Below are 24,812 nucleotides of genomic sequence, written 5' to 3'. Positions count from 1 at the left end.
AGTTTTACTCATTTAATAGGAAATTGGGATAATACGGCTTATGTCTTTATAATTTAAGTGTGTTACTACTCTCCCATTTTATTTCTGGGTCTTCTAAAAAAATTAGCATTTGAAATATGTAGTATGTTCTAGTCAAAAATTGTTTTTCAGGATCAACTTAGTCTTTAATTTTTCTTGTCTTTACAAAACTGTTTTTAAAATGCAGATTGTGAGAACATTGTGTCTGTTTCTTACGCCATCAGAACGGAAACGTTCCAGACTCTGTAGAAATGAATCATCTTTCAAGTATGACTCAGGACTTTTTGTTCAAGGATTACTCAAAGTAAGTCCATTAGGCAAATTTTATTATGCAATAGCTTAAGATCATTACCCAGCTTGTGTATATGTGTATGCGTATCTAATATGTGACATTTTTACATTCTTGCCTAGAGAAGTTTATTGTCTTTCATTCATTGTTTCCTAGTGCTAAAGGTATCCCTTTCACTATCTGTATGTTAAAATTACAAACTGTCTGTTCTACGAGTTACATATTTCTTTTTCCTGAAAAAGAAATATATATCTGGGGTGCAATAATAATTTTCTTTTTCCTGCTTGAGGTAGCTTAGATTCTAACATGCACTGGTTTTGTATTATAGCAAAACCCAATCCTATAGTTTCCAAGCATTTTAAAAGGACTGTAACAATGAGTGCAGATATATAGAAAAGTAGTGCTCCTTGCTTTGGTAAGTCTGTCACATTAGCCTAAATATGTCAGATAAGTATAATACTGAATTCTTAATGGAATCAAGAAGCGGGTCATGTAATAATGAAATGAAATAAACAAATTAACTCAAGACCTGTTTTCTCATCATTACCTAAAGGGAATCATCCATTACTCTAGGACGTTTTACTGGGCTTACTGTCACCAGTTTTGTCAAGTGAAATATGTCTAAACAAATGTCATTTAAACTGTAGGAATGATGTTTTAATGTTGTTTGATTTCACTATAGCTTTGTTTTTTCAAAAGAGTGACTATTTTTTTTCACGATAACAGGATGCAACAGGAAGCTTTGTGTTGCCCTTCCGTCAAGTAATGTATGCTCCATATCCCACTACACATATAGATGTAGATGTCAATACAGTGAAGCAGATGCCACCTTGTCATGAACACATCTATAAGCAACGACGATACATGAGATCTGAGTTGTCAGCATTTTGGAGAGCTAATTCAGATGAAGAGATGTCTCAGGATCCTATTATCCACACAGATGAGAGTTTCACACCCGATTTGTAAGTGCTGTCACGGCTCTCAAAGTTATTTGTTATGGGTTGAGAGAATATCAGTATAAAGCTTTTCAATAAAGTACAGGATTGGGGCTTGCTGTTGCACGAAACTACTTCAACTGTGGTACTTGGTCTTCATCTTTTGGATTTTCCTGGTTCTGTCAGTAGTCTTGCTGCATTAAATGTTACTGAAATTCATTTTCAGTGACACTTCAAACAGTGTTTTGTTCATTTTGTTGCCTCATTTTAAAAGGAATATATTAGGACAAAGTGTATTTGACAAGGCCTGATGGCTTTTCTGTTTTTGGTTCATTTTGCATGGCAAAAAAATAAGGCATAGAAGTTTTTTGTTACCCTTAAAAATAGCAGCATTATAGTTCACTACAATGGAGTTCACTTAATTTCTGCCAGACCATAAATGGTAATGCCGTTCATGTACAGAAATGTGTAGTGTCTCTTCATGGCATTGCCTTACATGTTTTTTTTGCTTTCGTTGCAAACGAAATACGTTAGTAAAAGCCTTCCTGGATCAGGTAAATGGTTTCATTTTCAAAAAGAAGAAGAGCTTAACATCAGTACTTTGGGCTCTAGCAATAAATAATTCAATGCAAATAGTTTTTTTTCTTGTCAGCTAGCTCCTTTTTACATTCCTACTGCTATTCCTTTCTGTACTGCTAGAGAGAAACTTCTAACAATGGTCATTTAAAATGTCTGGTTACTAGCACAGATATCTTTGAAAATATTTCAACTTAATTTGAAAATTGGGATAATGGTGACTTACTAGTCTTAGTTTTATTATCTATGAAAAACAGCGCACATTTTTCTATTAGTATGCAACAATGTCTGGAATTTCAGCATTGGAAAAGATACCTGAGATTCACTTCAGATAATTTTAAAAAGGAAAATACAACTCAAATATCAATTGAAATGTGAAACAGCTTAACATACTATCTTTGAACGGTTAGAGCAGTAAGAATGTGTATGTATGAATCCAATGTTAGTTTGTTTGTTTTGCGTATTAGGAACCTGTTTGTCACATTTGCACACTATTTCTTTATATTCCATAGTTTGATTTCTGTATACAGCTAATTTTCTGGTGTAATTTTTAACAGATCTTTCACCTGAAACCAGGCTTATCTCTGAGGAGTACTTTTCTTGCACAATTTCTGCTAGTCCTTCACAGAAAAGCCTTAACTTTAATAAAATACATAGAGGATGACACGTAAGTGAATAAGTAATAGAAAATAGACTGTAGGAAATTATGTTCTTTTTGATGTAATCCAGCTTCAAAAATTCTTCTCATCTTTCTTGCAGGCAAAAAGGAAAAAGGCCTTTTAAGTCTCTTCGGAGTTTAAAGATAGACCTTGACCTAACAGCAGAGGGCGATCTTAACATAATAATGGCTTTAGCTGAGAAGATTAAACCAGGTCTACATTCCTTCATCTTTGGGGGACCATTCTACATTAGTGTACAAGAACGTGATATGCTGATGACATTTTAAAATTACCCATTATTCATGTGTAATATTGCAGTCTTGCATGCTGGTAAAAGAAATCAATGTGAATACCACATTTCAGACAATCACTGATTTATAATGAAGCAATAGTAATAAAGGAAATCTGCAAGAAGCAGGAAGAAATGCTATCAGACGGAATATCAACTGAAATAGAAGAGCATGCTTTGACTGTTAACAAGCAAGTGTTAACAACATAAATTGCAGCACTGCACAATGGAACTGTGACCTTATTTAAGATGTTATGTTCACTGCCAACCAGGATATTCTGCCACAGATCGTTGGTCTACCATTAAATATTCAGTAATGTAGCATAATTGAGATCTTTCAAAGCACAGAAGATTTGTTTTTCTCAGCTTCTGTTGTCAGTCTTTGGCTATTAACTGCTATTGTTTTATCCACTGTCAGTTTGTATGCAGGCCAGGTTAAAACCTTAAAATCTTCCCGCAGAGCACCAAAGTGATATTCTAAGTATTCTATTTGTATGCCGTAAACCTTTTCATTACTATGTTTTTTTGTTTGTTTTTGTTTTTTGACCCTTTGGCTCATGGTTAATGTATGCTGTATTGAAACGGGTGACACATCTGTGTTTGATGACGGTGTATTTCTCTTTTTTTTGGATGAAGGCAGGAATATGTGTCATGTTTTAGAGTAACCTTATAACTAGTTGTTAATTGTAAAAGAACTGCTCTTGTAGTTTGAAAAGCTGCTATTGCTTGTTTGATGAACTTATTCACAGCAGTCCTTGGAGGACAGTTTCCTCTTTTCAAGGTAGTCTTTACTATCTCTTCCGTGAAATGAGATATAAAATCAATAATTCAGATTCATGATGTTTTTTTAAATGGAATACTGTCAGTTCCTAACACATTCAGAATTCTTTACTTTTCACAGAAAGGAGAGATTTAGTGTTAAATATTGAGAGCTCCTGCAGGAAGGCAGTTGTGTCTCAGTTATGTGCTCTTTTTATGAATGAAAATGTTCAACCTCAGTAAGTAACTGCATCTTGTCCAGCCTTTTTTACTTCTTTTTTTATTATTTTTGGACAACAGACTTCACCAATTTTTCAGGAGCACTTGTCAGAGTTATGCTGACATAAGTTGCTTGGGCTTAGATTCTGTTTGTCTTGCTAGCATTTTCTTTTCCTTCTGCACTTTAGTCGGTTTATAATTAAACTACAAGTCTGATTCATAACCTTTAACTCTCTAGGCTCACAATTGTGGGAGAAATTATAATGAACAGTTTTGAACCTTACATAGAAATAGTGTTAAAGTCTAAATAGATGTAAATGTGGTGCTGGAATTAATCACTGTAGCTTGATAGCCGTTGGAAACGTAACATTAACACTATTAACAGTAAAGCTCTAATTTATTGAATATGCTCTCACTTTTTGACTAAATCCTGGAAACTTAATACTTTTGTTACACTTCTGTCAGCACAGAATGTATTGTGAAGTAAATTATTAAATGCATCTGCATGCCCTGTTGTAAATCTTGTTCAGAAAATGAAAGTATTCTAAGAAAACTCATACAGACTTTTTGCCTTGAGTTTCTGCTGAAATTTTTCAAAGAATTATTGTTCAGTATCTGAATCATGTAAGCCTTTATCCTTTGACACAAAGAACGAACAAACTTCTCATTAAAAGTAAGAAATGTTTATTCTAAGATGGGAACAATATAGGAACATTGTCAAGGAATGCAGGGATGCAATGAGGAAAGCCAAGGCCCGTGTGGAATTAGAGGTAGCAAGAAGTGCCAGGAACAATAGGAAGGGCTTCTATAAATACACCAGCACCAAGAGGAAGACTAGGGAAAATGTTGGTCCGCTGCTGAATGGGGGGGGGGGGCCTTGGTGACAGAGAAGGAAGAGTTACTAAATGCCTTATTTGCTTCTGTCTTTACTGCCAAGGATGGTCACCATGAACTACAGGGACCAGAGACAAAACAGAAAACCTGGAGAGAGGAAGACTTTCCATCGTTGAGGAGAATTGGGTTATAGATTATTTAGGCAAACTGAACACACATGGAACAGCACACAAGAGTGCTTAGAGAGCTGGCGGGGAATATTGCTGAGCCACTCTCCATCATCTTCGAGAGGTCATGGAGAGCAGGAGAGGTACCGGAGGACTGGAAGAAAGCCAGCATCACTCCAGCCTTCAAAAAGGGCAAGAGGGAAGGCCTGGGAAACTGCAGGCCAGTCAGCCTCACCTTCTTCTCTGGAAAGGTGATGGAGCAGCTCATCCTAGAGACCATCTCTAGATATGTCAAGGAAAAGAAAGTGATCAGGAGTAGTCAGCATGGATTCACCAAGGGAAAGGCGTGTCTGATGAACCTGATAGCCTTGTACAATGGGATGACAGGCTGGATGGATGAGAGGAGAGTCATGGATGTTGTCTGCCTCGATTTCAGCAAGGCTTTTAACACAGTCATAGAATCATAGAATGCTTAAGGTTGGAAGGGACCTTTAGAGATCATGTAGTCCAACCCCGCTGCACATGCAGGGTCACCTAGAGCATGTGGCACAGGGTGGCATCCAAGTGGGTTTTGACTCCACAACCTCTCTGAGCAGTCTGTTCCAGTGGTCTGTCACACTCACTTTCAAGAAGTGCTAAGAAGCACCCTCACTGCTCCTTATCTGCACCTTTTTTTGGGGGGGGGGCATGCTTACAGTACAACTGTACACAACTTTGTGTGTCCCTTCAGTGGTCACATTGCTCAGACACATATATAACATATTTATATATTGTTTCTGGATATGGTATCACAGTGGTGCAAAATACTTATATACTCCTATTGGTTAAATATGCTTCAGTAGGCACTTAGATAAAGGTTCAAGGCAAGGTAATATTATACCTGACGGTGATGATTTTGATTGTGGCACTCTTGATTTCTACATGTTACAAGCCTCTGTTTTTGTTATAGTTAGCTAAATCGTATAATTTTGCAGTCATACATACTGTCCTATTTAGGCATAAGGAGAGCTAACTCGGTTTTACACTCTTTCCTGTTTCTTTGTAATATAGCATGGATTAAGGGCAGTGGTCCTGAAACAGTACCTCCAAAACCAGGGTTTCTTTTGTACTTTGTAGTCAAATCGTGATTTGCTTTGTATGAAAAAGGTATCTTATGGAAATATGAGGAGAGCAAGAAAGGCAGGTTGGTTATAAGTTTGACATTCTCGTATGTTCAGCCCTTGGTTTTGAGTGGAAGACTTAAAGAAGACAAACACACGGAAAAGGACACAAATACATGCAAAAGAGTGCAAGATTTGTTTTATGCAAATTCAGATTAGTTTATGCAGTTGGTTTTCTGCCACATTGACAATCCCAAATCAGTTACGATGACAAACGGAAAAAAAGATGATATTCAGTGTTTTTAAAAACTTCATAGGATTTAGTACAACTCAGTCATCCTTAGATATACTTGAGAATTTTACCTGGAGAAATGGCCATCTGAGATCACTCCATTATACAGTTGCATTATCTGTGTGCTTAATATAGGCAAGATTGTACATCCTTGATTTATTTATCTATTTATTTATCTGTATTTTCTCCAAGAGCATGGCACTGAATATTCGTAGCATTCAGTGCCATTCCTCTACTACATGTGGATTTTTAATATGACCATATATATAACTATGAAAAACAAGTCCTTTATTTTTTTATTTTTCTGCAAAGATAGGAGTCTAAAGTACTGAGCAGATGTACACTGGAGACTTCCCATCATGTAATCTGTGATTCATTGTTCAAATGACTTGAAATTACTTTAGATTTATAAAAAAAATGCTTACTGGTTGAATTTCACTTGAAAGAAATTAACATGTTAAGCTCTTCTGAGTATGTAATAAGGCAAAAACACTCCGAGTTAGTAACACGTGAAATTAAACAACTTCAAATGAACATATAATTGGATTTTTTTTCCATCTTAACAGATAAAAATGCCTGGGTACTTTTCAGACTGATTCAACTAGGAAATATAGCAACATGATGGAGACAAATAACCAGCTCATCAGTAAATATATATATATATATATTGCTTCAAAAAATATATATATTTTGTTTCAAAGGTACTTCAGACCTGACTGAAGATATATAGAGAGAGAATACAGAAGCTCTTAATTTTATGCTGTCTCTCAAGTATGATAATTGGAAGATATTCGGTATGAAGTTCCCTAGATAAAATGGTAGTAAAAGAAAACAAAATTCTCACTGGCATGTCAGCAACCAAAAGTAGAACAGATTCCCCAAAACGGCACTAAAGGCCACATGTTGAAGTGCAGTAGTGCAGTGCCCAAGCTGCATTGAAAGTCTCTGTTCTGAATGTTGTCATAGCTCACATAGCTCACAACTCTTCCTCTTCTCACTCTAGGAAGAAAAATATCTATGTGACAATTCTGTAGTAATTGCAGATGGGTAAGATAGCAAAACCCACATAAAGCAAAGGTTTTAATAAACAGAGATTTCATGTCATAAAATAATAATTCTTGAAAAACAAAAAAATTATATATCCGTTGAAGGACAAGATGAAGCCAAAAGACACAGCATTGCCTGACAGACAAAATACTCACCATCAGCAAAGAAATGCATAAAATCCTCTGGACACTTTCAATTGCAAACTTCTAGAAAGAACAGGAAATAACTTGGGTGGGGAAAGAAAGCATTTAAGAGAGGAAAAGTGGTGTGTAGAAAGCCAAGATCACCGTCATCAGAATGCTCTTACATTCAGTTGACAGAACAATCAAGTCAGAGAGCTGGTTGATCTGTCTTTAAAAGATCAGGATTCTTCTTTCACTCTCTTTTTGCAAAAGTTCAAGTGAATTCCATTTTTCTTGTTTGAACAGAAATACATTTCTTCAGTATTTTGTAAACTTTATTTCTTAACTGCAAGCAAATGCAGGCTGTGAATTAGAAACTTGTTCAAGTATTTATTTTCTAACTTCATTGACCTTTCTCTTTCTGTGCCTATCTCTAAATCCCAATCAACGGGTTGCAAACAAAAAAACACCAACCCAATATTTGTTTCTGTTTTTTTTTTTTTTTTTTCATCCTACCAGGCACATAGTACCTCTACTGTTTTTCCAGAAATCTGATTAAAAGCATAGTTTGTATTAATTTGTGAAATTGATGCTTACAATAAAAACAATATGGACTATAGAATGGTGACCCCACTGAAAGGAGGAATTTTGCCACGATAAAATTGTAGTACGATCAAACTAATATTCAGGACTCAGGTGAGGTTTCTGAGTTAGAATAAAGAAATAACCAAAATAGCAAGTGAATATGTAAGGTAGGCATAAATTCTTGAAAATGCAGTTTTGAAATTACCTCAGAATCATAGAATGCTTAAGGTTGGAACGGACCTCTAGAGGTCATCTAGTCCAACCCCCCTGCACACGCAGAATCACCTAGAGCACATGGCACAGGACTGTGTCCAAGTGAGTTTGGAAATTCTCCAGAGAAGGAGACTCCACAACCTCTCTGGGCAGCCTGTTCCAGTGCTTTGTCACGCTCACTGTTAAAAAATTTTTCCTTAATTTCCTGTGGAACTTTTGGTGTTCCAGTTTGTGGCCATCACCTCTAGTTCTGTTGGTGGCCACCACTGAAAAGAGGCCAGCACCATCCTCCTCCCTCCCTCGAGGTACTTATAAACACTGATTAGATCCCCTCTCAGCCTTCTCTTCTCCAGGCTGAACAGGCCCAGCTCCCTCAGCCTCTCTTTATAGGGCGGATGTTCCAGGCTCCTGATCATCCTTTTGGCCCTGCGCTGGACTCTCTCCAGCAGCTCCACATCCCTCTTGTACTGCGGAGCCCAGAACTGGACACAATACCCCAGATGTGGCCTCACCAGGGCTGAGTAGAGGGGCTGGAGACGCTCTTCTTAATGCAGCCCAGGATTCCATTGGCCTTCTTGGCCACAAGAGCACACTGCTGCCTCCTGGTCAACTTGTCCACCACGACACCCAGGTCTTTCTCTGCAGAGCTGCCCTCCAGAAGGTCGGTCCCCAGCCTGTACTGGTGTCTGGGGCTTATTTCTCCCCAGGTGCAGGACTTTGCACTTGGCCTTGTTGAATTGCATGAGGTTTTTCACCGCCCAGTTGTCCAGTCTGTCCAGGTCCCTCTGGATGGCAGCGCAGCCCTCTGGGGTATCAGTTACTCCTCCCAGTTTCGTGTCATCAGCAAACTTGCTGAGGGAGCACTCTGTGCCTTCATCCCGGTCATTGATGAATAAATTGAACAGGACTGGACCGAAGACTGACCCCTGGGGGACACCGCTAGCTACAGGCCTCCAACTAGACCCTGCACCACTGATCACCACCCTCTCAGCTCTTGCCATCCAGCCAGTTCCTAACCCACCTCACTGTGCACTCATCTATCCCATACTTCCAGACCTTGCCCAGGAGGATGTTGTGAGGGACGATGTCAAAAGCCTTGCTGAAGTCAAGATAGACAACATCCACCGCTCTCCCCTCATCTATCCAGCTGGTCATTCCATCATAGAAGGCTATCAGGTTAGTCAAGCAAGATTTCCCCTTGGTGAATCCATGCTGACTACTCCTGAGCACCTTCTTGTCCTCTATGCCTGGAGACAATGGCCAGTATGAGCCGTTCCATCACTTTTCTGGGGACGGAGGTGAGACTCACTGGCCTCTAGTTGCCTGGGTCCTCCTTCTTGCCTGTTTTGAAGACTGGCGTGACATTGGCTTTCTTCCAGTCCTCCGGCACCCTCCCCCATTCTCCAGGATCTTTCAAAGATGATGGAGAGCGGCTTAGCTATGACATCCGCCAGCTCCCGCAGCACTCTGGGGTGCATCCCATCAGGGCCCATGGATTTGTGGGTATCGAGGTTCCTTAGGTGCTCTCTGACCCAATCTTCCTCTACCCAGGGCAAGTCTTCCTCTCTCCAGGCTTCTTCTCTTGTCCCTAGGGCCTGGGACTCTAAGGGGCTGCCCTTGGTAAACACCGAAGCAAAGAAGGCATTCAGCCACTCTACTTTTTCTGTGTTATTCGTAACCAGGGTGCCCATCCCATTCACCAGTGGACCCACCTTTTCCCTTGATTTTCCTTTTGCTGTTAATATAGCTGAAGAAGTTTTTCTTGTTATTTTTAATGTCACTTGCCAGATTGTATTCCAAACGCCTTGTCGCATCTCTGCATTCTCTGACTACGTTCCTGTATTTCTCCCAGGGGGCCTGTCCTTTTTTCCATATTCTGTATACCACCTTCTTCTGCTTGAGCATTGCCACAAGCTCCTTGCTCTTCCACGCCGGTCTCCTGCCCCCTCTGCCTGACTCCTTACACGCAGGGATGCACTGCTGCTGGGTGTGGAGGAAGTGCTGCTTGAAAACTAACCAGCTCTCTTGGGCCCCCCTTCCTTCTAGAGCTCTAGCCCATGGGATTCTTCCAAGGAGGTCTCTGAAGAGGTTAAAGTTGGCCCTCCTGAAGTCCATGGTTGCAAGACTACTTACAGCCCTGCCTCCTCCTTGGAGGCATGGGAGGAAGTCTCCCATAACTTCCTCACAAGGAAGCTCAGGAGGTGAAGCTTAGATGAATGGACAGTGGAGAGAGGACTGGCTGGATGGCAGAGCTCAGAGGATTGTGATAAATGAGGTCAAGTTTTGTTGGAGGCTTGTGGCCAGTGGTGTCCCGCAGGGGTCAGTACTGGAACCGGTGCTCTTCAACTTGTTCATCAATGATTTGAATGAGGGCACAGAGCGCGCCCTGAGCAAGTTTCAAGATGATACAAAACTGGGTGGAGTGGCCAACACTCCAGAGGTCTGTGCTGCCATTCAGAGAGACCTGGACAGGATGGGCAGGGAGGAACGTCACAAGGTTCAACAACAATTGGGATAGCACAAGGTGTACGGACTCTGAATTGCATGTAGTATTTAGAGGTTTACAGCAATTTTGAGTCTGGTCTTGAACTGCCAAAAGCTACCAAAGTTGAAAGCACATTAACATAATCCTGCACAGGCTTGAATCAGTGAGAGAAATATGGTAATGCCAGTTTTGGAATTGACCCCCAGTTTTTGAAAGCAGTAGCTGTCATCCTGACTCTGCATGGGGTTGAGTGCTCCCCACAGCCTAAGCTGTTCACTGAGCTTCTAACACTGGTCTGGGTTCTGCACAAGGCTGTAAAAATGCTAAAACAAACAAAAAAAGAGCCTGGCACAGAGGGAGAAAAAAATTGTTTGCTTAGTGCAACATATGAAATTCATGGACTTCGGAGGGGGTGAAATCAAAGATTTTTATTTAGAGTTAACCACAACTTATACAGCTTCTGACCCTGGAGCAGCCCCCACCCTGCCTGGCAGCACACAAAGCCCAGCAACCCAACCAACCGATCAATTAGATGATCACATCTCATACACATCGCGAAGGGACCCATCTTGGTCTCTTGTCTGTTAAAACACAAGCATGAACTCTTCCTCAAGTTACTAAGTCTTTTGGACCTCTCAACTTCCACATACCTAGACCTTTTATGGTAACTTGTCTGTAAATTTTCTGATTGGCCAAGTGTTGAGTAACTTGTCTCTCACCTCCTATGTTACAATTTAAAAAATTAAGTACATATAAAGCTTTATGCAATCTTTCTTGGGGGCCATCTCCCTGAGCTCTCCCTTTCTGTTTAATTAACATATTTTTTAGGGTCTGGTGCACACGCTCAGTAACTGCCTGCCCAGTAGGAGAATGAGGTATACCGAAGACATGTTAAAGGCCCCATTGTGTAAGAGTCCTGGGTTTGCATAGCAACATACGCAGGCCCATTGTCTTATCATTTTTGGAACACCCATGACTGCAAAACATCTCAACCAGTGCTTACACACATCCCAAATAAAGTACGGATTGGCTCAGTGATTTAACAAAGTCCACAAATTTCTTCCACTTCTGCTGCTTCTGCTTCCTCTGCTTATTTTTCTGCTTGTACTTCATCTCCTTCTTTTGCTTCTCTCCTGAACATTTCCCAGCCATCTGACCCTCGATCCCCTTTTGTAACCCCATTATGTGGGTCTGGGAGGGTACAAATCGGGTGCCTTCTCTGGGTCCACAGGGCCTGAGTCGAACAGATCTTAGCGCAGAGGATTGGCTGCCCCCCCTCCCCCCCCCCCCCACCCATATGCTGGTGCTGATGGTCCTGCTGCACATGGCTGATTGCTTTTGTTCCCCTGAACATCCCAGGCCATTTTTAGGGTGATCCACCACCAGGTGGTCACATGTTTTACCGCGCGTGTATCGCCATCTGCCACCGCCTCCTGAAAGCACTTTCTGAGATCTTCCCACATCTATCGCTAGAGCCTGCCTTCCTTCAGGAAAGTAGGTACCTTCTCCCGAATCCACTCAAGTAACATGACTAAATCCTTCCCGGAAACCTGTGGTGCGCAGTTCTGTTCGTGTACCACGCGCTGCAGCTCGTCTACACTGCCTTTCTGCTCTTGAGACGTTCCACCTCCCATGGTTCCAGGCCGTTGGTGTAATTAGGAGATGGGTGCACACTGGAGCTCTTCCTGCTCCGTTCCCAGTTAGGCTGGCCTGTGCTACCAGGTTCAGGCTTCACCAGCCGCCTCAATGTTAGTGCTCCACGTTGGGCAACACTTGCACAATATGATGCACACAGACTTCAGTGGGGGTGAAACCAAAAACCTCTATTTATACTTAAACGCCACTTACAGAGCTTCTGACCTCAGAGCAGTCCCCACCCTGCCCGGCAGCACGCGACACCCCACCATCAAGCAACCAATCAACCAGATGATCACGGGCTGATCACGCGCGAGGCCATCCAGTGACCTTCTTGGTCATGCGCTGCCCATGTGGCTGCAGCTCCCCGCCTCTCCAGCACAGCCGACCGTCTGTGAACCAGACATTCTTTGCTACTGACCTTAGGCTGATAGGCATAGCCTCGTGTCTCTGTGCAGGGTGCTTGTGAGAGAGGATGGAAAGACTAGGAGACTCCCCTCTAATGAGGGGCACCTCTTGTCCACTCATCTTTCCTCCTTCTCCAGCTCAGCCTCGGCTCTGAGCTCCTGGATCTCTTTACTCTAACTGGAGCTCTCCAGGGAGCAAGAGGCAGCACACAGTGACCCTTGCCCCAGGGACCAGACCCTGTAACAGTCCTGCTGTCCACAGGCTTCACAGTGGTAGGAAGGGCTCTCCACCTGCCTGTGGGCCACAGGCACTACTGCTCCTGTGGTGCAGCACATGAGGACTTGCGCAAGGTCTGTCCACACAAGTCGTACCTGCCCACAGAGCAGGATGCCCCGCCAGGCACCTATGGAGATCTAGTAGTGAGAAAGAGCAGAAATAGAAGGATGTGGTAGAAGTCGATGCATAAATGGAACCATTGCTAATGTAACTTGAGGTCCAAAGTTCTCCTTTTGCCACTGACAAGTCTCCTCAAATGCATGTTAAAGCCAAAAGACTTTGGCTTGGCTAGGGGCTCGTTATGCCACAGCCATGGAAAAGCAGACTGTGACCAGTGATAGGCTGTGAACCAACAGCTCCAGGAGGTGCTCCTGGAAAGGGCAGCTGAGTACGTGGAGCAGCGTCAGAGAGACTCTGGGCACAGGCTGTTTGATGCAGAAAAAAATGTTTATTGGGCTTATGGGGAAGGGATTGCGTGGAGGCCGGGTTAGGGGCTGGAGACACACACACGGCTGCAGTGCTGGCTCTGGAGGCCTGTGCGGGGTGCGAGCGTCAGCGCGCGCTGCTCCAGCAGAGCTGCACGTCATCGTCTGGAGGCCCGTGCACGCCAGCTGGCCAGAAGATGGCCAGGTTGCCCTGCCGCACGCCGAAAAGGATGCGGATGAGCAGGCTGCTGCCCGAGGCGCTGTGCAGGCAGAGCTGGCAGGCATGCGCGCAGGGCAGCACGGCAAGGCGGCAGTGCTGTGAGGCGGGAAGCAGCAGCCAGGCTCTCTGCGCCACGTGCTGGAACCATTCTGCTATCTTGCGCGCGTCGAGGTAGGAGCGGGTGCAGAGGGTGCGCAGGAGGCATGGGCCGCGGAAGGAGCCCGGCAGCGACGCGGTCTGGTGCAAGAGGCAGGGCACATCGCCCAGCAGGCGCTGCCGCGTGCACACGCACCGCGCGTGCACACGCACACGGCCCTGCCACGGCGAGCGTCCCTGCCCATGGGTCGTCTCCAGGAGGAAGGCATGGCCGGGTGGCGGGCGCAGCGGCACCAGGAAGCTGTAGTGGCTGCTGGGGCGGCCTGGGTTGCTGCCAGTCACACAGATGCCTGGGCCCAGGCGCGGGAAGAAGGAGCCCAAGGAGAGCGCGTGGCAGGCGGAGAGCAGCTCGTCCAGCAGTTCCTCCAGGGCCTCGGGCATGACCCAGACCGGTTGCTGGAGCTGCCGCTGCTGCAGACACCCCGCTGCCTGTCTCTGGCCCGCACACTCCTCATCCTTGCCCTCATCCTCCTTCTGCTCTTCTTCCTCTCCTTCCTCCTCTTCCTTGTCCTCCTTCTCCTTGTCTTGCTGCTGCCCTGCCCAGCTGCACGACGGACTCGACGGCTTCCCGAGCTCACGGCGCCGCTTCCTGGCCAGCCAGCCGTGGCCCACAAGCAGGACGAGGGCTCCCAGCGCCTCCCCGAGCTTCCCCCAACGGCTGCCAGCCAAAAGCCACTGCTGGGCAGCGTCACTGCCCTCCTGCCGCTGCCGCTGCTCGATGGGGTGCGGCTGCTCCAGCTCTTGCTGCAGCCGGGCCATGGAATGTGTGAGGTGCTGCAGGCGCCGCTGCAGCCGCTCCTGCGTGCCCGCATCCACGTGGTCGCTGACCCTGAGCGGCTGCTGCACCACGGCCAGCGCCATCAGCATGAGCACCAGGCACACAGCCATGGCGCTCTCGCTGGCCAGACCGAAGTGCCGCGGTAACGGCCGCGCGTCCCGTCCCCTCGCATTCCGCCCGCCTGTGACACCCGCTGCCCCTTTGTGACTGTGCCGCGTGCTCTGTGCTGCCACGGGCGCTGCCCTGCCACCAGCCCTGGCCCAGCCCAGCAACGGCATGAGAGGGCCTGGAGCCTTCATGTCATGAAACTAAACTCAATATGAGTTTAGATCTTGCTCTGTTTATTAGCCAAAGTGCGCGTATATTTATACCTACAAGCATCTGAGGGATTTCTAGGCTAGCTTTGGTTGGTTGCTAGGGGGGTTGCTAGGTCCCGGCCACATAGGCTCTTCTCAGCTCTGCAAAGTTGTTTACCCGAAACGGCCAGCTACTCTTTCCCAGCTAGCTCCTCATTCCCAGCCGGCCAAGGACAATTCGCTAACACTCCCCTGTACATTATCAGCAAGGCGCAGGTGGTGCAGATCCTCAGCACAGCATTTCCCTACAATTCCCCCTTTTTTCTTTTGCACTAGTCAAGCCTTGCTGGTAAGCGAGACTATCATACGTCTAATACATGCAAAAGTACAGCTAAAGATACAAAGCATAAACAGTAAAACAACCAGTAACATTAGCCTCAATTTTACTAGTACATGCACCCATCCCCAAGTCCATGTTGGTCTGCAAAGTCTTCCCAGCCAGAGAGTCCGACGTCCTGCTGAGCAGCGTCCATTGTTTATTGATCTGCTGATGGGCAGTTCAAAGACTCTCGATCATTTCAACGTAGGGGTTGTGCTTACCACCTGGAGCCGTAAGGTGTCCTTGGTCTCCAAGCCATTCCTCTATAAGTCCTCCTTTTTTCTTTTGCAATAACCAGGCTTTATGAGTATGGGAGGGTAGCATTCGCCTTAAGCATGCAAAGGCACAGCTGAATAAGCCTAGGACAAGAAGCATAACAATCCAAAGCTTCAGTCCTGTCTTAAGCAAGGATTTTAGCCACCCACCAATACCCAATAAATCAGTTAACCCATCCAGCCCAAAGAAGACCACATCTTTCTGTATCTTCTGGGTGTGTTCCTTCAGCTGTTGGATTTGCTGGTGGATTGCTCTGGAATGGTCCTGCAGGTCCATGCAGCACATTCCTTCAAAGTCTTCACATCCGTGCCCATGGGCTAGCAGCAGGAAGTCGATGGCCGCTCTATTTTGTAGCACCGCATGTTGCACCTGTGATAAATCTAGCGCAAGATTAGAGAGGACCTGACTGGTGACATTTGCTTGTTTGACCACCCAGCAGGATAGGGTGTCTAAGACTTTGTGGGCTTGCGCTGCTGCCGCCCCCGGTACGAAGAGGGATGCGAAAATTACCTCCCACTTAGACCAGAGGCGGACTTCGTCATTACAGTCCTCCGTCTGGGTTATGCTACGCGCCATTCGCCGAGTTCTTCTTTTGACACTAGTGCTGTTAGGATGGACCCAGGGCAAAGCCATAGTTACTTGGCCTACCGTACATGGACCCCCTATGGGCTTTGATGGAATTCCGGACCAAGCCCGGTTGCCACATATGAGAAAATATCCTGCAGGCAAGGTTCGAGGGGTTACAGAGCTGGATCCTGGATGTGAGGAATTGTGGGACATCTTGCCACACCATTTATCCCAACTACTCCCGTTGCCGACTGGGTACAACCAGGTGGGCGCCTGAGAGTTACTGCGGTAATTATTACTATAACCCGAAGCGCAACCCTTCTGCAATGCATTAAAATAAAGGCAAGTAGAAGCATTAAGGAAGTCTAATAACTCTATCTCCTGTGGTTCAGGCCCTACAGGCAGTCCTTGGTTCCGAAGATCGAAACGGTTGATTCCCGTTGCCAAGTTCTCGAGTGCTGTCAATCTTCTCAAAGTTTGGGGATTCCCCAATGATGGCATTGCCTTTACTGCATTCCAGAAATACTTCCACGTGGTCTCGTTTACAGATACCCCAACTAGACATGTTACAAAGAGGGTACTAGGGGTGGCCAGACTAGCGCAAAAACACGTAGTATTTAGCTCTTGAGCTAAGGTCACCCAGATGTTCCGTCGAGGATCAAACAACCGTGGATGGTACCCTGGAGCCCCTTCCGTCCCAGAGCCCAGTACCCAGAACATCAGTAACGCTGTTGCCCACCACTGTCCTGCACATCCTTTTCGACAGGACGCTCCCTCGCGTCCGCGACTCCTTTCTCTGGGCGAGTCAATCTGCTGGGAACCCATAACCGACCTGTGGGTGTAGAAACACACATATGCCCTCGACCATTGAATATGACTTTCACTGGACCCTCCCATAACCCGGTTCGGGTGACTCCTGCATCTTTTCACTACGGACCTGCTGTGCATGCACCCACATGGGGGGTTCCGTGTCATCTCCAAACACACAAAGATGGTTTGATACAAACAGTGTGTAGGACAACTGCTCTTTTGGGTCTGTCATTTCCTTAAATTTCATCAGGTAATCTTTTAAGGTGCGATTAGCCCGTTCTACCATGGCCTGGCCGGTGGGCGAATTTGAGATTCCCCTGACATGCTTAATGCCCCATTTTTTGCAAAGCTGACGGACACTGTCACCGGCATATGCCGGACCATTGTCCGTCTTAATCATTTCTGGGATTCCTAACACTGCAAAGCAAGCAGTGAGATGTTTTTTCACATGGAGGGCTCTTTCCCCAGGCGGAGCAGTTGCCCATATTACATGCACATATCAATAGACACATGCACATACTTAAGTCGAGCAGACTCCGGAATATGTGTTACATCCATTTGCCATATCTCTAATGCCTTCAGGCCCCTGGGGTTCACAGCAATGCCCAGACCTGGCCCATTTCTGGTCCATGCTGCAAGGCTGCTCCCCCTAAAGTGAAAAGGAGCACCCGGAAGAAGCGGCGGGTGATCGTCGTGGGTGACTCCATGCTACAGGGCACGGAGGCACCGATATGTAGACTGGACCCCTCATCCAGAGAGGTCTGCTGCTTGCCTGGGGCCAAAATAAAGGATGTTACAGAAAGGCTCCCAAGAATTGTTCAAGAGTCTGACTATTATCCTCTAGTATTGTTTCATGTGGGCGCTAATGATGCCATGGGGAAAATGAGGGATGTCAAGCAAGACTTCAGAGCCCTAGGGATGGCCATCAAAGGTACAGGTGCCCAGGTAGTGTTCTCCTCTATTCTGTCAACGAGGGGAATGGATTCAAGGAGGAGAAGGCGAATATGGCAGCTTAACAACTGGCTGCGCCGCTGGGCTTGGCAACAGGGTTTTGGCTTCTATGACCATGGGACTCTGTTTGATGTCCACCAGCTAGTGGGGAATGATGGGACCCATCTTAGCAAGAGGGGCACACGTCTCTTTGCCAAAAGGCTGGCCAACCTGGTTAGGAGGGCTTTAAACTAGGCAAGAAGGGGGAAGGGGAGTGGCACACTGACACGGCAAGCAGTACCGCACAGCCCAGGTCAGATGGTGTCCAGCGGGAGTACGCTAGTGGGGAAGTGAGGATAGGAAATGATCACGGAGGGTCCTCTTCCACCCCTCCTGGGAAACCTATGGCCTCTGTTGCTTCCCTGAAATGCCTGTACACCAATGCGCGAAGCATGGGGAATAAGCAGGATGAACTGGAAATCTGTGTGCAGTCCCAGCGTCATGATCTCATTGGAATCACAGAGACATGATGGGATAGCTCGCACGACTGGAGCGCTGCCATGGAAGGCTATGTGCTCTTTAGGAAGGACAGGCTGGGAAGGCGAGGTGGTGGAGTTGCTCTTTATGTGAGAGAGCAACTGGAATGCATGGAGCTCAACCTGGGAGTGGAGGATGAGCGAGTTGAGAGCTTGTGGGTAAGGATTAGAGGGCAGGCTAATGTGGGAGACACTGTGGTGGGTGTCTGCTACAGGCCACCTGACCAAGACGAGGAGGTTGATGAGGCCTTCTATAGGCAGCTGGATATTGCCTCACGGTCACAGGCCCTGGTTCTCATGGGGGACTTCAACTACCCCGACATCAACTGGGAGGACAACACAGCCAGGCACAAGCAGTCCTGGAGGTTCCTGCAGAGCGTCGACGATAACTTTTTGACGCAGGTTGTGGAGGAGCCGAAGAGGAGAGGTGGGCTATTGGACCTCGTGCTATCAAATAGGGAGGGCCTAGTAGGAGATTTTAAGGTGGGGGGTAGCCTCCGCTGCAGTGACCATGAGTTGGCGGAGTTCAGGATTCAACGAGGAAGAGGCAGGGCTATAAGTAGCCTTGCGACAATGGACTTCAGGAGGGCCAACTTTAGCCTCTTCAGAGACCTCCTCGGTAGAATCCCATGGGCTAGTGCTCTAGAAGGAAGGGGGGCCCCAAGAGAGCTGGTTAGTTTTCAAGCGGCATTTCCTCCACGCCCAGCAACAGTGCATCCCTGTGTGTAGGAAGGCAGGCAGAGGGGGCAGGAGACCTGCGTGGATGAGCCGTGAGCTTGTGGCAATGCTCAAGCAGAAGGCAGCGGTATACAGAAAGTGGAAAAAAGGACAGGTCCCCTGGGAGAAATACAGGAACATAGTCAGGGAATGCAGAGATGAGACAAGGAAAGCTAAGGCACGCCTGGAAGGCAATCTGGCAAGGGACGTTAAAAATAACAAAAAAAAATTTCTTCAAATACATCAACAGCAAAAGGAAAATCAGGGAAAACGTGGGTCCACTGACGGATGGGATGGGCACCCTGGTTACGAATAACACAGAAAAAGCAGAGTGGCTGAATGCGTTCTTTGCTTCAGTGTTTACCAAGGGCAGCCCTTTAGAGCCCCAGGCCCTAGGAACAAGAGAAGAAGCTGGTGGACAGGAAGACTTGCCCTGGGTAGAGGAAGATTGGATCAGAGAGCACCTAAGGAACCTCGATACCCACAAATCCATGGGCCCTGATGGGATGCACCCCAGAGTGCTGTGTGAGCTGGCAGATGCCATAGCTAAGCCGCTCTCCATCATCTTTGAAAGATCCTGGAGAACGGGGGAGGTGCCGGAAGACTGGAAGAAGGCCAATGTCACGCCAGTCTTCAAAACAGGCAAGAAGGATGACTCAGGCAACTACAGGCCAGTCAGCCTCAACTCCGTCCCCGGAAAAGTGATGGAACGGCTCATACTGGCCATTGTCTCCAGGCACATGGAAGACAAGAAGGTGCTCAAGAGTAGTGAGCATGGATTCACCAAGGGGAAATCTTGCCTTACTAACTTGATAGCCTTCTATGATAGAATGATCGGCTGGATAGATGAGGGGAGAGCGGTGGATGTCGTCTATCTTGACCTCAGCAAGGCTTTTGACACCGTCCCTCACAACATCCTCCTGGGCAAGCTCCGGAAGTGTGGGATAGATGAGTGCACAGTGAGGTGGATTAGGAACTGGCTGGATGGCAGGGGCCAGAGAGTGGTGATCAGCAGTGCAGAGTCTAGTTGGAGGCCTGTAGCTAGCAGGGTCCCCCAGGGTTCAGTCCTTGGTCCAGTCCTGTTCAATTTATTAATCAATGACCTGGATGAAGGCACAGAGTGCCCCCTCAGCAAGTTTGCTGATGACACGAAACTGGGAGGAGTAGCCGATACCCCAGGGGACTGTGCTGCCATCCAGAGGGACCTGGACAGACTGGACAACGGGGCGGTGGAAAACCTCACGCAATTCAACAAGGCCAAGTGCAAGGTCCTGCACCTGGGGAGGAATAACCCCAGACACCAGTACAGGCTGGGGACCGACCTTCTGGAGAGCAGCTCTGCGGAGAAAGACCTGGGTGTCATGGTGGATGATAAGTTGACCATGAGGCAGCAGTGTGCCCTCGTGGCCAAGAAGGCAAATGGAATCCTGGGCTGCATTAAGAAGAGCGTCTCCAGCAGGTCGAGGGAGGTGATCCTGCCCCTCTACTCAGCCCTGGTGAGGCCACATCTGGAGTATTGTGTCCAGTTCTGGGCTCCACAGTACAAGAGGGATGTGGAGCTGCTGGAGAGAGTCCAGCACAGGGCCACAAGGATGATCAGGGGCCTGGAACATCTGCCCTATGAGGAGAGGCTGAGGGAGGTGGGCCCTGTTCAGCCTGGAAAAGAGAAGGCTGAGAGGGGATCTAATCAGTGTATATAAATACCTCAAGGGAGGGAGTGCAGAGGACGGTGATGGTCACTTTTCACTGGTGGCCACTGATAGGACTAGAGGAAATGGCCGGAAACTGAAACACCAAAAATGCCATAGGAACTTAAGGAAAAATTTCTTAACAGTGAGGGTGACAGAGCACTGGAACAGGCTGCCCAGAGAAGTTGTGGAGTCTCCTTCTCTGGAGATCTTCAAAACCCGCTTGGATGCAGTCCTGTGCCACGTGCTCTAGGTGACCCTGCGTATGCAGGGGGGTTGGACTAGATGATCTCTAGAGGTCCCTTCCAACCCTAAGCATTCTATGATTCTATGATACTTCACTGTTCTTAACATGAATGCAGCTTACATTGCACAAACCAGAGCTACTTCAGAAAGTCTCAATTTCTCCCTGGAAGAATGAACAGCTGGGGATACAGAAATGCAAGATTTGCTTTCTGTAGAACTTAATCTGGCTTTATTTATTTCATTAACCCACTTATTTCATTAACCCATTTCAGAAATCTGCACTGCTATGGAGAGTCCCTGCTCCTTATATCCCAAGAAAACACTTCCACTCCCTCTCTTTTACCATGTGTAGTAGTTCTGTTGCTCTCTGACCTGACCAGAAAATGAGTTTTTATCACTGTGAAATTAGGTTTTTCCAAGACAGTGTTTCCACAGTGGTAAAAACTCATGTTGGCTGTAAACTATAAAAACTACACATGGTTCCAGAGCAGCAGGAAACCTAAGGCTCCTTCCGTTCATGTGTTTCTTTGGACTTTCTCCACTTACACTGCATGCCAGGTGCACTCCAACCCTCCAGACCTTCTTTTGCTAGAAAACAGTAAAATACCTAGTGTCTGCAAGCAGCTCTGAGGAACTGAGGCCTGGAGACAGTTTTTTCTCATTGAAGCTGATTGAGCCAAGGTCTCCTCAGAAGTGGTAACAAGGGGAGGGAGATGTGAGAACCCCATTCCCAGCTGAAAATAAAATAAAAAATAAAAAGCCGGGGCGCGGGGGGGCGGGGGGGGGGGGAGGGGGGATGCAGGTAATGGACCCAGAAACAGGAACTTGGGATGGAAACATCCCCGGTGCTGACAAGTCCTCCAGGTTGGATTCCGCCTTGGAGTATGAAGAGGACGCAGATGACTAGCAGCTGGCAAAGCAGCTTTCTGAACCAAACGCAGCCAACGTGCAAATCGGCCAGAACTACTTCTCGTTTTAAAGCACCCGAGCAGCAGAACATGCATGGCCTTTTCAAGCAGCAATCCCATGAAAGCTTTCCGTGAGAGTGTTAAAGCTGCGGCAGTAGGGCAGAGGCAGTTTATTTTATTAAAAATAAGCCCTTTGGGGATAGCACGGACCAGAGCGGCTGCCCGAACACTCCTCCCCCCGCACCGCGCTCTCCCCCCGCCATTTTCCCTTCGGGCTGCTGCGCGCTCGGGTGCTTCCTGGTGGCGAGCGCGCATGCGCGGCAGGGAGGCAGGGGCCGCTCGCGGGGGCGGGGGCGGGGGAGGAGCACGCGCATGCGCATGCGCGCGGCGCCGCACAGGGGGCGGCCGTTGTGGCGGTTCCGCGGGTGAGTAAGGCGGGGGCCGCGTCCTGTCCCGGTGCTGCCCTTTTACGAGGTGGCGGGTTGGAGGGGGGCGGCTCAGTTTTCAGCCGGGAACGAAGGGAGGGCGCAGGGATGTGTCTGTTTCGGCTTCCCCTGAAACGGTGACGTTGCATTTTGAGCCTGTGTGCGTGGTTTTCTTCTGCCGGCGCAGCCTGTCATAGGCTATATAGGAAGGTCGCCTAGCGCTGTTAGATGAGGCCTAAGAAAAAAAAAAAAAAAGGGAGCAGGTGCTTTTCTGCCCTAGGGAGAAACAGTTGGACAGTTTTAGTTGGGACCTTAAAACACATAGATATATGTATCAAAAACAAAACAAAAAAAAACAGATGAAAAAAACAGATATGTCAAATAGGATCAGTATCACTTCTTCATTTTGCCCTTTTTTCCATACTCTTCTATAGCGTACAGCAATCAAGGTGCAGACATTTTAAAAAGGAACAACGAGGTTTAATGTCTCCAAGTTTAGCCAGGATAAATGCATTTCGGTGTTTTATTTGTCTATCCTGCGTTGAGATTTTTAGAATAACTCCTGATCTAATATATCTGGGTTCTTGGTGTAATATATTTGGGTCCTGAAGCTATTGCTGTGAGCAGCATGCTGGTTTTTGTCGAGGTGGAACTTCCTGTTATCTCTTGCAACCTCATCAAAATTGAGAAGATGTAGGGTCTTTGGAAATGGCCAGGGCATGCATGTATATTACTTTAAAGTAAAGGAAATGCTTCTCATGTGTCTTTTCTTCTACACTACTTGAATGTGTTGCAGGTTCATTGTAATAAGCTTTTTAGAGCTGCTAAAGAATATCCGAGTGATTGACTAAAATTTGTGAATCATGCCACTTTGTTATGTAGAGAGTATGCATGTAAACTTGCTTCCTGCATGAAGGCTAGAACGGAATCCTAAAAGTGGAAGCCAGAGCTGTGGATGTGGTGAAATCTTATTTGAAAGCAAAAAAAAAAAGAGAGAGAAAATAATGTATGTGGTTCTTATTTATTTTTCTGCTAAAACTTTGTTTTTTAGGCAGTGTAAGCATTTTAAGGATATGGTTGAGAAGAAATAGGTATGTCAGCTCTTTGCCCACCACCCTCACCTGCAGTTGCCAAAACAGAGATCTGTTTGAATGGAGAGTCACCTTTGTTAGCTGCCACTTTTGCTTACTGGGACAATATTCTTGGTCCCAGAGTGCGACACATTTGGGCCCCAAAGACCAAACAAGTTCTCCTCAGCGATGGTGAAAGAACTTTTCTTGCAAATCACACACTAAATGGAGAGATACTTCGGAATGCAGAAAGCGGTGCAATAGATGTGAAGTTTTTCGTTTTGGCAGAGAAAAGAGTAATCATTGTGTCATTAATCTTCGATGGAAACTGGAATGGAGACAGAAGCACCTATGGACTGTCCATTATACTTCCACAAAGTGACCTTGGCTTCTACCTGCCTCTTCACAGGGTGTGTGTGGATAGGTTAACACATATTATAAGGAAAGGAAGAATATGGATGCACAAGGTAGGTTTGCTTTTCATTGCTAAAAACAGTTGTCTTAGTTGTTTTGGGCACTAGCAAAATATGAGGCTGTGTCATACCCAGACAAAAACTCGAAGGAAAGTGATCTCTCTAGAAGTAAGAAATCCATATGTCAGCAAATTCAAAGCTGGATTTTCAGTCATGTGAATTGTTGTTACATAGGGCATTGTATGAGCATATGCCAGTTTCTAGTTAAAACAGGTGTCCTATGCATTGTCTTTCATCTCCCTGAATCTAATAAAAATTAGTACTACAAAATGTGCTAAATAAAGTATTCGTATTCAGTAGAATTGGAAAATTACTATGTTTCAGATAATTGTTTTCACACTTTGTGTCCAAAAAAGGAAACTCTTGGAAGGATTTCACGTTACTGCTATTGTATACAGTAGTCACTGCATTATTTCCCCAAAAAGATATTGGCAAGCAGTTTTTGCAAGAGAACTCACCAGAGTATTAAGCTGTGGGAGAATCAGTCTTTCATTAAAAACACGTGATGGTCTAATAATAAAGTCAGTTGCTCTCTATACGTTAGTACTTTTGACATAAAGAAATGCTCATGCTCTTACTTAATTTCCCAGTCATTTAGGTCTCTCTTTACAGACTTTCTGTGTGGAATAGGGAAGTTCAGATAAAGCTTTGTGCATCGTTGTTAACTACAGCTTCCCTCTTTTTCAATCTACTGTAGAAATGGCCTTTCAGTTATTTAAGCTTTTATTGTGAATAATAATTCAATATTGTTCAATTACATTTTGAATGTTGTTTGCTACTGAGCTGCTGGTGAGTGTGTTTGGAAAGCCTAGTCCAATCTCTTCTACAGTGGTGTTTTATATGCTGTGAGGTTTTGTGTCTCCTGGACTTGACTTCTGGTTCTTTAAAACAGAAGGCATGTTTTGAAGTCTTGTCAGTGTCTGAAGATGTGAAAATAATCCTGTCTTTCCTCCCCTGTCCAAACCAATGTCTTTCCTTATCCTAGAGATATATCATTTTCTCCT

General features: G+C 46.0%; 2 long non-coding RNA genes across 2 annotated transcripts; both read left to right on the top strand.

Annotated features, from left to right (window-relative positions):
• The first annotated feature begins 292 nt into the window (after nucleotides 1-292).
• Nucleotides 293-1,153, top strand: LOC148594539 (uncharacterized). Its single transcript, XR_015913430.1, has 2 exons — nucleotides 293-322; nucleotides 1,034-1,153. It is a non-coding gene; the product is annotated as an uncharacterized LOC148594539 (long non-coding RNA).
• Nucleotides 1,154-1,763: 610 nt separating this feature from the next.
• Nucleotides 1,764-2,708, top strand: LOC148594538 (uncharacterized). Its single transcript, XR_015913431.1, has 3 exons — nucleotides 1,764-1,796; nucleotides 2,376-2,485; nucleotides 2,578-2,708. It is a non-coding gene; the product is annotated as an uncharacterized LOC148594538 (long non-coding RNA).
• Nucleotides 2,709-24,812: the final 22,104 nt, after the last annotated feature.

The sequence above is a fragment of the Tinamus guttatus genome, unplaced genomic scaffold, assembly GCF_059628265.1.
Source record: "Tinamus guttatus ecotype Peru unplaced genomic scaffold, ASM5962826v1 Tinamus_guttatus_pri_ptg000239l, whole genome shotgun sequence".
In the NCBI taxonomy this organism is placed as follows: Eukaryota; Metazoa; Chordata; class Aves; order Tinamiformes; family Tinamidae; genus Tinamus; species Tinamus guttatus.
Note: the sequence above shows the minus strand (reverse complement) of the source record. Positions and strands in the feature narration are given on the sequence as shown.